This window comes from Wolffia australiana, chromosome 13 (genome assembly GCF_029677425.1).
Source record: "Wolffia australiana isolate 7733 chromosome 13, ASM2967742v1".
Taxonomy (NCBI): domain Eukaryota; kingdom Viridiplantae; phylum Streptophyta; class Magnoliopsida; order Alismatales; family Araceae; genus Wolffia; species Wolffia australiana.
In genome coordinates this window covers 5,944,005-5,953,930 of record NC_135847.1, presented here as the reverse complement: position 1 = coordinate 5,953,930, position 9,926 = coordinate 5,944,005, and the positions used below count along the sequence as shown (strand labels likewise).

General features: G+C 47.8%; 1 long non-coding RNA gene across 1 annotated transcript; it reads right to left on the bottom strand.

Annotated features, from left to right (window-relative positions):
* Window positions 1-259: 259 nt before the first annotated feature.
* Window positions 260-7,416, bottom strand: LOC144711421 (uncharacterized). Its single transcript, XR_013583541.1, has 3 exons — window positions 4,446-7,416; window positions 1,469-3,129; window positions 260-1,368 (listed from the first exon to the last, which is right to left on the bottom strand). It is a non-coding gene; the product is annotated as an uncharacterized LOC144711421 (long non-coding RNA).
* Window positions 7,417-9,926: the final 2,510 nt, after the last annotated feature.

Genomic DNA, 9,926 nt, shown 5'->3' with positions numbered 1-9,926 from the left:
CTCAAATCAGCATGAGATCAAGAGGTAGCTGGAGTTGCTGGGAGTGGGGCGAGTCAGTGACGTGGGCGTTTCCAGGCGGGCGGTGCCGGCCGGAGTCGGCGTGGACGGCGGCAGCAGACACCGATGGAAGTGCGGCGTGCGGGAGTGGTGGGTACGGGAGCACAGAGCGCGAGCGGGGCGCTCGGCAGTTGCAGCCGCCGGCAGGGGCGCGCACTGGGACGCGCGTGTGGGCGTCGCGGGCGCGTGGTGCGCGGCGTGGTCGGGCGCGGCACAGTAGGCGCGGCTATGGGCAGGACCGGGCGCAAAATCGTGCGCGCACGGCGTCGGGTCGCGCAAGCGGGTACCGCTTAGGGGCGCGACCGTTGACGTGGCCGGGCGCAGGGCCGCTCCGCGCACGCGGAGTCGAGGCGCGGGGTGGGGCGCTGAGGCTGCCTTCCGGCGCGGCGATCGGCGCACGGGGCCTTACGGGAAGGCGAACCGGCGGCGAGCAGGCAGCGGGAACGGTTCCCGGTGGATGTCGGCGTGACCAGTAGCGGTGGTGAAGGGGCTGAGAGCGGCGGCGCGACCGACGATGGCGTTGAGGGGTGCGGGTGGAGGCGTGACCGGCGATGAAGGCGGGGGAGGCGCGGGCAGCGAAGTGACCGGCGGCGACGGCCAGGGGGTTGCGGGCGACGGCTTGGCCTGTGACGACGGTGAGGGTGGCGCGGGTGGTGGCGAACACGGTCGGCGGCGTCTCCAGGGCTGACGGCGGAGGCGCTGCAGCGGTGGAGCCGATGTCAGCGGAGTTGGCCTGGCGGCGACGCGCGGGAGGTGGGCGGCGATCATCTTCTCTCCCCCTCTCTTCCTCTTCTTTCTTCCTCTTCTTCTCCTCCTTCTCCTTCTCTTCTTCTTCTTCTTCTTCCTCTTCTTCTTCTTCTTTCTTCTTCTTCCTTCCTCCCACGATCTGACTCTTCAACTTCCACGTTAAGAAATAACTTCCAATTCAAAGAGTGAGTCTTTGGACGCCCACCCCCCCTTCCCCTTATATAATGGCTGAAGATGGGCCTCCTTAGAACAACTAACAAGAGAGAAATGGAAAAATGAAAACGAAGGGATAATGGCTTGTCAGGCCCATGGGAGGGGAAGACGTCCTCATATGGGCTCTTCCCCTCACTACACGACAACTAAGGAGACGACGATGACGAAGATAAACAAAGTAAAAGTAAGAAAAGAAAGCAGAGGGAAAAGTGGTCGCGCGTCATGCCGAGTATTTGAACTCGGGGTCGCGCGTGGCGGCGGCGGCTCGTCGTGTCGGCTGGACACGTGTCGGTGGCGGGCTCGATGGCGACAGTGGCTCCTCGCGTGCTGGCTCGATGACGTCCGGCGGTGCTGCGCCATCACAAAGCTTCTCTTAGGAGGTAAACTGAATGACAGTTGAAAAACTGTCTCATAAATCTCATGAAACTGGGAAAATGCAAAGGTGAAATACCGTGGGTTGGAAAGGATCACAAGCTCTGTAGAGATCTCTGAATTGCCCCTTGCTTCTTATGTACTCCTGGACGGTGGGATTAAGGGTCACCCTCGAGGCAATAGATCCGGATCTCTTTGTATGATATAGACATGTTTGTCCCAGAATACCTTGAAGGTGAGTAATTTATAATTGCTGTAAAACCACTCCATCGACTTAAGCCATTGCACCCCAAAGATGCATTCCATGGTACTCATAGGTATCGGAATCAAATCTTGCTTTATCGACAGTCCTTGCATGTAAATTGGAACGTTTAAGCATATTCCCTTGGATTGCTGTACCACCCTATTTGCCAATAGTATGTCAAAGGGTTCCCCTCGAAAGATTGGAATTCCCAGCATGGTTGCTATTGTTGAGTCAATAAAATTGTAGGCCTGATGTCCTTTAATGTTTCCCCATAACTTGATCAACCTGTAGGGTGCGGACGATTCTGAAAAATGAAACAAGATCTGTGCGGTAAACAGTGATCCTGCATTTATAGGATCTTCATCAGTTTGCATGTAGCCCTGCTCTTCTTCTGGCAGGGTTTCATCCTGGTCCCCATCTAGCACCATGACCAGATTCAGATCCTTCTTGCAGCAGTGTCCTGGGTCAAAGCGATCATTGCAATAGAAACATAATCCCTTATCCTTCCGTTGTTGGAACTCAGCTTCTGTCAACATGATGTTACGACGCCGATTCATTCCCTCTGTCGGATATTGTCGAGGCCGTTGTGTCGGGGTCCTTGGGGGGTGATAGGTCCCTTAGTCAAATTCGGGTTACGGCTAGAAGATGCCACACTTGGAAAAGGAGTCATATTCAACCACGCCTTCTTCCCTTGCTGTTGAATGTTTGGATAGGAAGGGCTGGTCTGCCAAGCTGACCATAACACCCCGAGGTCGATTTCTGCTTGCAAGGATTGGTCCATGATTTCTCTAAGACCAAATGGTTTCGACTTGAGGACTTCTCTTCGAATTTCTGCCTTTAGACCCCTTAAGTACGCATTCTCCTGGACTTCGCAAGCCACATTCGGCATTTGCGTGATCAATTTCTCAAACTCAGCTCGGAATTTGGCGACAAAACCAGTTTGCTTAATCTCGAACAACGCCTGGTATAATCCTGTTGAAGAAATGCTGTATCGTCCACAAAATTGCTCCTTAAAATCCTGCCAATCTCTAAAGCCTACTTCTTGCTCTGAATAATGAAACCAGTCCTGCGCAGATTCCTCGACATGCAAGGACACCAGATGTAGTTTTTCGTGATCGACAGAGGATGAAGTCTGAAGAATCATTCTGATCTCTTTACCCACCCTTCTGCATTATCACTCACAAATAGGGGCAAATCTCCTCTTTTGAATCGAGAGTCGTGGACTAACATTCCTTCTTGAGGTCTTTCTTCCGGAATTTCCCGATGGAGACATGCATTCTGAGCTCCGCTGGGGACTCATTGGTTTGCAGTTCGACTTCATTGAGCTGCACGGACAAGGTCGCTACCTGCTCCATAGATGCTCTATAATATTAGTGGTTCTTCTCTGGAACTCCAGGTGGGACTGTTCTTCCTGTGGATCTTGCTCCAGTCAGCGTCTTGGCCAAGGAAACTCGGAGGCTCTAATACCACTGATACGTTCCTTTCCCTTGTATCACCTCCATAAGCAATGTCCGATAGAGAAAACAATTCGTAAGATCCAAAGGACAATTGACTGACTCTACTTACAGTTCCGAACAACTAGCTCCCAACAGAGGGGACAATGGAGATCACTGGAAATACCCGAGGACAAACAACTGACTCAACAAGACAAAAAGGAAAAGAAAAGAAGAAAATAACTTCGGCGAGGCTGGATCAGCTGGTCGCCTACCAGAGGTCGGCCGGATCGGCCTCTCTCGACAGCTTTGGAGGGACGATGAAAATAACTTCGGAGGGTGGATTGCTTCCCCTCTTATTTAACTTCAACGAACTAGCCCTGAATTTTGGAAGCATTGCAATGTATTGCTTCCCCTCTGCCTTTTCCGTTTACATTGCCAAATTTGGCTCATATCAAATTCCCCGGTGAAAAGTCGAGGTGATGTCTTCGGTGGAATATGACGATGCCTTGGCTTCTCCCTGCTGGAAGCCAAATTGAAGATGGAGGCCCCGAAAACATCTAAAGCACATAGTCTCCCTTCAAACAGTTATCCTATGAGACCCATCTAGTTCAGGCCATGAGTTTCTGGCTAGATGTGATCTCAGTTCTACCCATCCTTCTTCTCTCTCGAATGGAACATTTATATCAGTAGCGGCCTTGCCTTTCTCTGGAGCTTCTTCACCTCTGTCCCCCATTGTTATCTTCCTCCAACAATCCCATCGTGATGCAGACGGTGTGTTCACATTGATTTATGCAGCGCCTTCCTTTGTTGCCTTGGGCAAGTACGATGTCTCCTTGAATCTCCACCAATGCCTGTCTGTATTTTGGGCAAGCACGATGAATCCCAAGTTATTTAGGCGACTAATCGATACTCTCCGAGGTAGAAGGTATCAGTTTGATAGGGAATTCCAGATGACAAACTCGTTCCTGATGATGACGACACGTCATCATCGTCCTCGTGGTTCTTCTGCGCCAGGTAAACTCATCGATTTACCTCCTATAAACTATAATGACGCCAATTCGACATCTATTTTCCTTCCATCTCTTGCATCATTTAGAGAACTGCTCACAATCAAAACCTAAAAACTATGCTTGTAATAAACCCAGAAGTCGCTAAAATCCGATCAACGGACGATTCAGAAATCATGAAAAAACAAGGTATCATCGAGAAAAGAGTTGCTATAGTAAAAAATTCATGAAAAAAATTTTTTTCATGAGAATAGCCTCGGCTATACATGTTAAAGCTGCGTGCGCATTCATTCGGTATTCTATCTCGGTCAGCATCGGAGCGCCTTGCTGAGATTAAAGAGGAAAACAGAAGTAAGAACATAGCCATACCTCCGATCCCAATTCCGCCGATGCCACACATGAAGCGCCAGCGATCAAGGAAGGAGTAGAAGACTCAAGAGCGTAGCAACGTTCATCTGATGATCCAGCGGGAGAATGGTATTGTTGCATGGAATACGGTTCTATATATGATGATGACAGGCTGTCTTCAGCCTGATCGATTGGCTAGGCTCAACAGGATCGGAACACGTACCCAATGTACCAAAACTGAAACAACTAGACGGCCAGGATTGTTTTCCAAGAAACTGTTAACCCAGCAGCCATTAACTCTGGTTAGCCAAACAATCTCAACGGATCTTTTTTAACCATGCATTTAACCACGGGGGCAACGACGGGAGCGGTGCGACTGAGCGTTTCTTTCTCGCTCTCTCTCCGATGTACTCTCTATTTATCTCTTACTCTCTCTATTTATCTCTTAATCTCTCCATTTATCTCTTAATCTCTCCATTTATCTCTTAATCTCTCTTATTCAAAAAAATGTTAAATTTTAATCTCTCTTAATCTCATGCTCTCTCTCTCCATTCCTCTTTTAATCTCTCTTAATCTCACGCGCTCTCTCTCTCCATTTATCTTTTAATCTTTCTTAATCTCATGCTCGCTCTCTCTCCATTCCTCTTTTAATCCCTCTTAATCTCATGCCCGCTCTCTCTCCACTCCTCTTTTAATCCCTCTTAATCTCACGCCCGCTCTCTCTCCATTCCTCTTTTAATCCCTCTTAATCTCACGCCCGCTCTCTCTCCACTCCTCTTTTAATCCCTCTTAATCTCACGCCCGCTCTCTCTCCATTCCTCTTTTAATCCCTCTTAACCTCACGCTCGATCTCTCCCCATTCCTCTTTTAATCTCTCTTAATCTCTCGCTCGCTCTCTCTCCATTCATCTTTTAATCTCTCTTAATCTCACGCTCGCTCGCTCTCCATTCATCTTTTAATCTCTCTTAATCTCACGCTCGCTCGCTCTCCATTCATCTTTTAATCTCTCTTAATCTCACGCTCTATCTCTCTCTCCATTCGTCTTTTAATCTCTCTTAATCTCACGCTCGCTCGCTCTCCATTCATCTTTTAATCTCTCTTAATCTCACGCTCGCTCGCTCTCCATTCATCTTTTAATCTCTCTTAATCTCACGCTCTATCTCTCTCTCCATTCGTCTTTTAATCTCTCTTAATCTCACGCTCTCTCTCACTCATTCATCTTTTAATCTCTCTTAATTTCACGCGCTCTCTCTCTCCATTCATCTTCTAATCTCTCTTAATCTCACGCTCGCTCGCTCTCCATTCATCTTTAATCTCTCTTAATCTCACGCTCTCTCTCCACTCGTCTTATAATCTCTCATTTTCTCACACTCTATCTCTCTCTCCATTCATCTTTTAATCTCTCATTTTCTCACACTCTATCTCTCTCTCCATTCATCTTTTAATCTCTCATTTTCTCACACTCTATCTCTCTCTCCATTCCTCATTTAATCTCACTCTCTCTCTCTCCATTCCTCTTTTAATATCTCTTAATCTCACACTCTCTCTCTCTATCCATTCCTCTTTTAACATCTCTTAATCATCTGGAATTCATTATCATCTGTCTCTCACTTAAGTTCATTGTTATCGCGCCGTTGGTGGGCCGATTCTGGACCTTTATTTAGTCGATACAACTGAAGACCTGACCAAAACGACTGCGGCTGGTTCGTAAATTGGATATTGGGCAGACACTTGGCCTTGAATGGTTGTAAATTGGACTTAGTTGTTTGTAAACTAGAGAGAGAGAGAGAGGTGAGAGAACGACAGAGAGGGAGAGAAAGGGGGAGAGAGGCGAGACTGAAAGATAGAGAGGGAGAGATAGATAAGGAGAGCAAGCGAAAGATAGACTAGGACAGTCTCAGAGAGACAGACAGAGGAGAACATAAAATAAGAGGAAGACAATTATGAAGAAAAAGAATACGAGGAATATGTAGAAGAAAATGGTATAAACAAAATAAAGGAATAGGAGTATGAATATAAATGCATTCAGATGAAGACACATTAAGAAAGAGCACCACTCTGCTTGTTGGCCACATGACGATGAGGTTAATGTGATATTCTTCTTGTTGGCCACTTGATAAAATCTTAATCAATCGGCCCCTCTGCGTGATGCAGTACGTACGTCTAGAACGTCGTCCCGTCGTCACCGAGTATGATAGCTCGGCGATGATAAATGATACGTATCGGGAGACGGCGGTGTTGTCATCCGACGATACCCTAACGGGTATGTAACTACGTGGATGAATGCCCTACGTGTTGTACGTGTAGGCTCCGACTCGAGGGAGGTGCTGAGCTCCAAGCTTGGACAGAAGTCGCCGAGTGATGGCAACGGGGCCTCTCCAACCTCGTCGGAGTGACGAAGGCGTCTACGGCTGAACGGACTCAATCCGTTGGGCTCACACGTAACGGACGTACTCGTCCGCACCGGTAAGACACTCAAAACATAGTTTTCTCTCGTTTTACCATGCTCACCTACCTAGCCCGAGCGCGGTGGAGTCGAAACGAAAGTACACTGCAAGGAATAAATAAACGAGCGTCGGAGAGTACGGCGTACTTCGAAGACGGGCTCGTAGTGCGCTGGTTCGTCGACAGCCGATGTCGGAGCGAGTTGGATGACGGGCGCCGGAGAGGTCACGGCGGCTCGACGTGCAGCGAAGGTGCCGGAGCGGCTTGTAAAGTTCGGTCGTCGAGGGTTTAGGCATCGGAGCCCCTTTCGGGCGGAGATGGCGGGTGCGCCGGGGGCGGCGCAGAGCAGTGCAGAGCGGCGTGGACATCGGCGGGCGGCATGGAGGGGCGACGTCGCGAGCACGGCAACACAGTTGCCACGGTGGGGGCGGCGGTTACGGCGAGCGCGGCGCGGGACAGACGGCTTGGCGAGGGCGTGAGCAGGACGGCAGCGCGGCGATGCGGCGCAGCGGCAGGCGCACGGGCGGCGCGGCGGCGGGCGCGCGGGTGGCGGCGGGCGCGCGGGCGGCGCGCGCGCGCGGGTGGCGGCGGCCGCGCGGCGCGGCGCGCGCGGCCCTCGGGCAGCGCGGTGGCGAGCGAACGGCGGCGGTGCGCGGGGCGACGCGCAAACGGCGGTGGCGGCGCGCGGGGCGGCGCACGAACGGCGGCGAGGGCGGCGGCGAGGGCGGCGGCGAGGGCGGCGGCTTCCTCCCCTTCTTCCTCTCCCCTCTTCTTCCTCTCCCTTCTCCTTCTTCTTCCCTCTTCTTCCTCTTCTTTCCGTTCTTCTCAAAACGAGGAACGAAACCCACGTTCTGTTCGATGAAATGCCAAAATGAAAAAAACAAGGGTCTAAACAAGTTAGGGCGCCCTCTCTTCCCTTATAACGAGGAGAAGAGTTGGGCCCTTACATGGGCCTTAGGGAGGTCCGTTAGGGCGGCCTTTGTATGGGCTCCCCCTATTACAAACAAAGAAAAACATAAGAAAATAGAGGGGAAATCAAGGAAAGGGGGAAAGAAAGGGGGGAAGTCAACAGACGGTCTGCTCCCCCTTGACGCCAAAACGTGGACGAACGAGGACGGCGCATGCGCGACAAAACATGACGAAAATGAGACGAACGGAATGGAAGAGACAAAACACGAGAGAGATTGACGAGGAACAAAAGGGTAAATCAAGCAACTTCACCCGGTCTTCATTGTCAATGACGACTCTCGATGGCGGGTAGCGTGTGCAGTGCTCATGGCCATGGCTACACCATGATTTAGCTCTGGACGTCGGCCCATTTGTTATGTTGTTAAACTTTTTTTTCTTCTATAATTTTTATTCTTGTACTTAAAAATCACATGTCTTAATATGTTTATAAATGTAAAAAGCATAAAATGTGAATTTTTACACAATGAGCTTATCTTTGCATAAAAGTGGGATTTTAACCTAAAAATGCATGTTCATTTCATTTAAAATGACTTTATAACCCATTATTACACGTAGTTTTGCACACATGAATAGTGACTCGTCAGGTATCATGTGCATGTGTGCAAGGGATATGGTGTTTTGTTTCAGTTATATTATTCTAAAAAACTTTATATGGCTATTGATTTTCTAAAATTTTATTCTGATATGGGATTACATCTTATTATTTCTTTTCGCTTGGACGACTGGAGGCAAATCCGTCCATTCCTACCCCTAGCCATGAACACCATCAGCCATGCGGTGATTTCTGGCCATGGGTGACTGTCAGAAGCCATCTGAAAACCCCTGGAGAAACCCATGGCGGCACCACTTCATCCTAGGCCAAAACAACTGCTCAATGGCCCCTTAATTTACATTTTCTTACCTAGACCCAGTGCAGTGACAAGAGACCCATCCAGGGCTCGTCTAATCAAACAAGAGTAGGTGACATCTCTAAGGAGGTTTGGCTGGCTTAGGAAAGCATCAACCGAGGTCCATATTTTGCATGCATCAATAGTATAAACATGCTTTAAGAAGTATTAGTGTTTACTTTATAACATACACTCATTTAAAAGGATTTAAATGGAAGAAACACGCATGACTTTATAGCATACACTTGTTGCCTTGAATATGGTTGCCTCCTACTATTTTGGCACTCAGTGACCCACCATTTGACTAGAAAGTGAGAGGGTGAAAGGTGGAGGTCAAAACAGATAGACAAGAGTCTTTCCCAGTTCTACAATCAGATATTTAGACCTTCTCATGTTGAATTGGGGTCAATCCCCGAAAAAACAGGATTATAACATATCCCTTATATGTTTTTCTAAGGTCTTCTGGCAGAAGTTTAGACCTTCCCTTTATCCAAGTGGGATCATCCTCTAATCGAAAGCTCTATAAATTATCCGACTTGAGGAAGGTTTTTTATCTAATGATGCTTAAAGTGTCTGATGGTAACACAATCATACATAATCCTTTTCATGCCCTAAAAATATGTTTCCGCATGTGTTTCCAACAAAAATGATGATATTTTTTAATAGATAGCATACTATAATAAATACATTTACAAATATCTTAATATAATTACTACTCATACATATTCTTAATTAAAACTTATGATATCTTTTAAATTTTTCTTGAGTTTCACTTATTAAATAAGATGCAATAATGTTTCGCCACTATATTTCATTCATTCATTGATTTATAATTGAATTTATTGGGAAAAAATATATGTCACAATCTCTAGAAATGGGAGGATCGTAGATTATGGCGTACATTTGAATGCACTACTAGAGTTGTGTGACAAAAAAATAGTTAAAATGGACAAGGATTGCCTAGAAGGAGGATTGAATTATGCAGTCTAATTTGCACATATCCTCTAATTTCAACCTATATTTATTTATCTATAATTCTCCATCTAGGTAAAAAGATTGGGCACAGCCTTTTATCCAAATTCTGGGAACAACACTCCCAACGTCAAGTCTCATAATTTTATTCATAAATCCTCACTTACAGGACATCTAATTTACAATTTAGGGGTTAAAAGTTTTAGCCGTGTAACCTAGCTTCTCGTTT